Raw genomic sequence first — 7,495 nt, forward strand, 5'->3', positions numbered from 1 at the left:
GACCATGAATACAGTAATATAAAACAATTTTTTATCAGATGACCTTTACTTGGCACATATTAAAATAGTTTATGCAGAGACAAATAGAGATCTGCTAACAACACTAACTGTCCTCAGATGTTGATCGTGCAACATTTTCATGTAACCAAAACACAAAACGTGAACTATATGTATGTTGCCTTTTACCCAAGCATACATGCTCTGGATTAAAATTATCACAAGAGCCATGCCAGTAGAGCATAGGCCGTTATTGGCCTCCTCTTCGTAAGTGTGTTTTAAACACGTAATTTAAAAACGTTAAAGTTACTTGAACACTCCTACCTAATGCTGATAATAACTTTTTTACATAAAGCATAATAGAAAACGAAATATTTCATTTGAAAAAAGCCTACATACAAGTACCCTGTTTTGAAAAAGATATAATCCTTACTAAAAAGTTCAATTTTGTATGCCTTATACCATCCACCAGAAAATAACGTTCAATGCTTAATTATGTTGGTCATTGTGAAATAAAGAAGTAAGGAAGTAAAAAAACAATCCTACCTTCATCTTCACAACTAGAGTTGATAGTAGGGAAAAGCCAAAAAATCCATTAGATGATTGGAGCCTTTTTATAAAAAAATTGTATGTCAAAACAAAATTTCGACAGATTTAAACTTAATCGTGTGAATTTCTGAATTTAGTTCACAATAAAGTGAACTCATGTTTTTCTCACCTTAATCTGAAAAGCCTAAAATACAAAAGTCATTTCTTTGTGCTGTTGTGGTTTTATTCAAGTTATTGCATTGCATGCATATTCCTAGATCATAATGTCACACACTTATATAACTTGCTGTGTGGATAGACCTATTTCAAAAGAAACCATTGACATACCAGTCCTTTTAGCTCACAAGTGCCCAAGGTGAGCTATTGTGATCACTGATCAGTCTTTGTCCGTGGTCTGTCCGTCCAAAATCAACAATTGCTTAAAAAAAATCATCTCTGAAATTTCCAGGCCAAATTTATTAAAATTTCACAAAAATCTTCCTTGGGTGTTCCTCTACAATATACAACAAGAGATCACGATTGATAAACAACAACAACAACAGCAACAACAAAATGACTGACTTTAAAAGCATCTCCTCTGAAACTTACACTCCAAATTCAATTATACCTTACAGAAAGCTTCCTTGGGTGACCCAAAAATACAACAAGGGATCATGATTTATCAACAACATCAAAAGCAACAACATCAAAATGGCTGATTTCCTGTTTTGTTTAAAAAAGCATATCCCCTGAAACTAACACTTCGAATTCAATGAAACTTCTACAAAAAATATAACAAAGATTCCCGATTGATCACAAACAACATTTACAAAATGACCAACTTCCTGTTTTGCTTTATAAAAAACATCTTCTGTAAAACTACCAGACCAGTCCAAATTCAATGAAACTATACAGGAATCTTCCTAGGGTCACCTTTTTGGATAACCTTCTACAAAAATATAAGGTGTCGAGATTGATCAAATACAAACAACATTCTGGCAAACTTCTTGTTTTGCTTTAAAAGAAATCTTTCTTCTTAAACTACAGGGCCATATTCACTGGAACTTAACAGGAAGCTTCATTGCATCATACTCTATAAAAATACAACAAGGCATTGAGATTGATCATAAACAACAACACAATTGCTGACTTTTTTGCTTTAAAAATTCTCTGAAACTACCGGGCCAAATTTAATAAACTATACAGGTAGCTTTATTGCATGACCCTTTACAAATATAAATTTAGACATCATTATCAGTAAAGATTTGTTTTAATTGCAACATTTTTATACAGAGTTGTAGCCATTGAAAACATGAATGGCATCTGAAATCTGTATAAACAAATTCTGAGCTTCTTTTCCTATAACTAGACATTTACTGTGTCACTGTTTACATAGCCTCGGTTTCAAAATATCTAACTAGACATGTACTGTTTCACTGTTACCATAGCATGGGTTTTTACATGTCTAGGTACTGTGTCACTGTTACCCCCGGTATCATAGCCAAGGCTTTTACATGTCTAGGTACGGTACTGTGTCACTTTTGTCATAGCATGGGTTTCATAGTATCTAGAATCTGTGTCACTGTTGTCATAGCCAGGGCTTTTACATGTCTAGGTACTGTATCACTGTTCTCATAGCCAGGTGAAACATGGTTATTAGAATGACGAACGTCGTTGTTCGGGCGGGCATCCTGGGATGACATAATTATCTTGACTAAACTTGGTCTGTGGGAAGAGTTTATGGATACCTTTCATGGGATTGCGTTTGGGGTCCCTAAGGTCAAGGTCAAGGTCACTGTTACTAAAAATTGAAAACGGTTGAAACTGAATAACTTTAGTAAGGGATAACATATCTTGACTTAACTTTGTCTATAGGAAGAGTTTATGGAGACCTTTCATGGAATTGCGATTGGGGTCACTAGGTTCAAGGTCACTGTTATTAAAATAGAAAAATGGTTGAAACTGAATAACATCAGTTAGGGATGATATATCTTGACTAAACTTGGTCTATAGGAAGAGTTTATGGAGACCTTTCATGGGATTGCGTTTGGGGTCCCTATGGTCAAGGTCAAGGTCACTGTTACTAAAAATAGAAAAACGGTTGAAACCGTATAACTTTAGTTAGGGATGACATATCTTGATCAAACTTGGTCTATAGGAAGAATTTATGGAGACCTTTCATTGGATTGCGTTTGGGTTCCCTAGGTTCAAGGTCAAGGTCACTGTTACTAAAAATAGGAAAACATTTGAAACTGAATAATTTTAGTAAGGGTTGACATATCTTGATCAAACTTGGTCTATAGAAAGAGTCTATGGATACCTTTCATGGGATTGCGTTTTGATTCCTTAGAGTCAAGGTCAAGGTCACTGTAACTTAGAATAGAAAAACAGTTGAAACTGAATAACTTTAGTAAGGGTTAACATATTTTGACCAAAACCAGGTATAAAGGACGAGTTTATGGATACCTTTCATGGGATTGCGTTTGGGGTCCCTTGGTTCAAGGTCAAGGTCACTGTTGCTAAAAATAGAAAAATGGTTGAAACTCAATAACTTAAGTTAGGGTTGATATATCCTGACCCAACTTGGTATAAAGGAAGCGTTTATGGATACCTTTCAATCGAGTGCATTTGGGGCCCCTAGGGTCAAGGTCACTGTTATTAAAAATAGGAAAACAGACACAGACTGAAGTTCTTCTGTCAATCATTGAAACCCTGGTTTCGTCGCATTGCGGCGTTTCTTGTTCATTCTTACATTTGGAAAATGTGGGTGTTTGGTTGATTTAACAAAAAATATTAAAAGGTACAATTTCTTCACTTATATGTTGTTGGTTTTTCTTATATATATAAAGAAAAACACTGTGTCTTCTTCTGTTTCAAACTAAAAGTAATTAATTAAATATTGTTGATAAAATGTTTATTCGAAGTGAACACTTAATTTGCCTCTGATGATTCAATAATACATCTGTTTTATACTTTCATAAGCATATTCCTCAGGATCCCCTACATCTCTAAATAGAGGGACACGCAAACAGCCACATCATATTCCTGAGGACCTTTACATCTCTACAAGGAGGGACACACAAACAGACACATCATATTCCTGAAGACCTTTACATATCTACTAGGAGGGACACATAAACAGACACATCATATTCCTGAGGACCTTTACATCTCAACATAAAAGGTCACACAAACAGCCACATCATATTCCTGAGGACCTTTACTTCTCAACAATGAGGGACACACAAACAGCCACATCATATTCCTGAGGACCTTTACATCTCAATATAGAGGGACACACAAACAGACGCATCATATTCCCGAGGACCTTAACATCTCTACACGGAGGAACACACAAACAGCCACATCATATTCCTGAGGACCTTTACTTCTCAACCTAAAGAGTAACACAAACAGCCACATCATATTCCTGAGGACCTTTACATCTCTACAAGGAGGGACACACAAACAGCCACATCATATTCCTGAGGACCTTTACATCTCAAAATAGAGGGACACAGAAACAGCCACATCATATTCCTGAGGATCTTTACATCTCTACAAGGAGGGACACACAAACAGCCACATCATATTCCTGAGGACCTTTACATCTCTACAAGGAGGGACACACAAACGGCAACATCATACTCCTGAAAACCTTTACATCTCAACATAGAGGGACACATAAACAGCCACATCATATTCCTGAGGATCTTTACATCTCAACATAGAGGGGCACACAAACAGCCACATCATACTCCTGAAAACCTTTACATCTCAACAGAGAGGGACACATAAACAGCCACATCATATTCCTGAGGACCTTTACAAGTCAAAATAGAGTGACACACAAACAGCCACTTCGTATTCCTGAAGATCTTTACCTCTCAACGTAGAGGGACACACAAACAGTCACATCAAATTCCTGAGGACCTTTACATCTCAACATAGAGGGACACACAAACAGCCACATCATGTTCCTGGAGACCTTTACAACTCAATATTTAGTGACACACAAACAGCCATATCATATTCCTGAGGACCTTTCAGCAAATTGAGTTATTGTCCTGTGTTACGTTTCTTGATCAGAACCATTTTTGAAAACTACAGGATGTATTTCAACTACACACGATAGTTAAGCACAATGAGAATAAGTAGAGTGTACAAGAAACTGTTGAAGCTACTAACAGATCGTTTGCCCTTTGTAACCAGCTGGCTCCGATTTCGCGAAACTACTTAAGCTTTACAGGCTTAAGTAGCTTATTTCAAAATGTCAAAATATATACTTAACTAGATTTTGATAAATCATAAAAACCTCTTCTGATAATCATGATGATAATTCCTTTCTCAAGTATAAAATCTCTTAAAGAAGTAAACATTATTATTGAAATCCAAAAATAGTAAGCTTAGCTTAATCCTGTTTATAGGGACTTCAGAAGATTCGAGATTTCGGGGCCAGAGCATTTCTTTAACATTTCTAGATCAAATTCAGTGGAGCTTCATTCAATGATAGAATTGAATGAGAGTAAGTACATTATACAAGAACTACTAGTCAAGTTAAGCTTTTCGCAGTTATTGCCATGTATGACATTTTTCCTTGTCCATAACTTAAAAATACTTGTTAGAACTTAATTAAACTACATACAATTGTAAAGCACAGTGATAATAAGTAAAGTTGACATAACACTATTATACCTTATAAAGATGGCATTATTACCCTGTCCGGAACATAACTACATGATGAAACATTTTTTAAAGCACAATGAGCGGAAATGCATTGTATAAAAAGCATAACTCTATTTCAGCTCAGTGCAGAGCTACTGCCCTTTGTCACTTTTTTGTTCGGAAAACTTAAATACTACTCGATGGAATTTAATTAACAACTCTGTTTTAGGGAATATTAGAATAATAAGGAATGCTACTCTTGTTTCCCTAGCGCCGGTCGGTGTCTCAGTTTGTTGAAGGATTTGCATAATAGCAACAATACATTCAAGATCTAAGCAAGTATATCATGTATTGATTGAAAGAAATTATATGTGTTCCCAACATAACTTAATAATTATTAATGATTATGTTTGATTATACCTATAGGAAAACAAAGCAAATTATGGACCTTTTTCTTTTGACTTGGACATTCTGATTAAGGTTTTGCATGTAAGCACACATATCAGCCACTAGTTGATGCATTGATTGTATTTCGACTTTATACAATGATACTCAACCGTTCATCCCAATCAAATAACCAAGTTTATTTGTGACATTTGTACTCAACTATCCTACCTTTGATTAGGCCAATTTTATAGTTCTTTTGGGTTGCTTATGGCTTTTACCTCAAAACAAATTGTTTTGCATGTAAGAAAACATAGCATACTTGATAAATTGCATTGAAACTTTATACAAAGGTACCACACTGTCTTTCAAGTAGTGTTTGTTCCTTTTTTATTCAATTTCTTTCGTCTGGTTTAGGTTTTGCATTTCAATCTAACATCTAATCCATGTATTGTTTTGAAACCTTATACAGTTTGCTCACTCTGGATTGTATATAATGCAAATCTGGCAAAGTTCTTTGAGCTTAAGCTTTTGCGATAGAGGGATTGTTCGTCGTCAATATTTTTATCTTAACAACTTTATCACTACGACAAGATCAATTAAACTTCGCAGGAATGTTCCTTGGGTGGTTCTTATCCAGATTTCGATACAAGTTTTCCAATTAAGGAACGGATTGCGGAGTTGATGTGTGTGTGGAGTCGGACTCCACGTGTATTTTGACCAGCCCAATTGCGTTCATATCCCCGATAATGGCATCAACCCCGCAATTAATTCCTTATATTTACACCAATAGTTCATTATTTTTTCAAGAAACGTTAAAAATGTACTTCATTTCATTTCGGATTACCTTTCAGTAATCCTTTCTACTCATTCTGTAAATAGGACGACCCGACTGTTACCGGAAACATTTTTTTTAAATGACGTCACAATAACGGGAAAAGATCAACCACTTTAAATCACTTTTAAACGTAAAATTGAAACACTTTGCAACAAAACGTTTAAAATATAATAACTTAACATTTTCTAAAATGTTGATTTATATTTTACGGGGCCTGCTGACATGATACAAACAATAACAAGATCAATAGTTTTCATGTATATAATTGTTATGCGATGAATTGCGATCCAAAGATGTTGCGTTCATCGATTGGTGTACGCAATTGCCGAAAGGCAGTTCATTTAAGGAATGGAAGTTGAGGTGTAAATATTATTTACTAAACGGCCAATTACGGCAGCCAATTTGGTTTTCATTAACTGATTCGTTAAAATTTAAAGTACCTTTTGAGTTCTGAACAGTAACAATGTGCTCTTTTGTACAAGTTATATAATCAAACTTAAATAATGTAGGAGTTGTGGCCCCTTGTAGCTTTTTAAACAAGTATACATAGTGTGTCAGAATGTATATGGGCATTATATCTAAGACTAGTTTTATAACCCAAAGTTAGTGTTTACCCAACAGCCAATCAGGGGCGCTAGGTTTTTAAAATGTCTCGTTTCGTATTTATTAAGAATCGTTACTTAAGACTGAAGACGGCTCTGCAGGATTAAGTAAACTGCTAATACTGTGCATATAGCCACGCAAAGCAGGTAAAAGTCTGCCCAGGTTTTAAATCGCGTGGAAACAGTGACTCCTACTTAACCAGAGTAACGATATATTTTGGATATTATAAATCTAAAATATTTATCAGAACTGGATGAACTGATTAATTTTGACTCCGATCATGTCAATACCACATTTATTGACAATAATTACACATATTTCCTAAAATTTCTAGTCAATAGCATTCGGAACTCCTCGGCCATTTTTTCAAAAACAACCTCGGATGTATATGGACGGTTTACATACTTAAAAAGTGGTAGGTCTAAGTCCGCTGCAAATAGATCGCGTAGTAATCTTATTTAGTAGTTAAAATTTATGACT

At 35.1% G+C, this 7,495-nt stretch overlaps 1 long non-coding RNA gene across 1 annotated transcript in view; it reads left to right on the forward strand.

Annotated features, from left to right (window-relative positions):
* LOC128243127 (uncharacterized) overlaps positions 1-6,487 on the forward strand; it is a 135,895-nt gene extending 129,408 nt beyond the window's left edge. The window contains exon 7 of the long non-coding RNA XR_008262777.1: positions 3,508-6,487. This is a non-coding gene — a long non-coding RNA (uncharacterized LOC128243127). The remainder of the gene's footprint in view (positions 1-3,507) is intronic.
* Positions 6,488-7,495: the final 1,008 nt, after the last annotated feature.

The sequence above is a fragment of the Mya arenaria genome, chromosome 2 (genome assembly GCF_026914265.1).
Source record: "Mya arenaria isolate MELC-2E11 chromosome 2, ASM2691426v1".
In the NCBI taxonomy this organism is placed as follows: Eukaryota; Metazoa; Mollusca; class Bivalvia; order Myida; family Myidae; genus Mya; species Mya arenaria.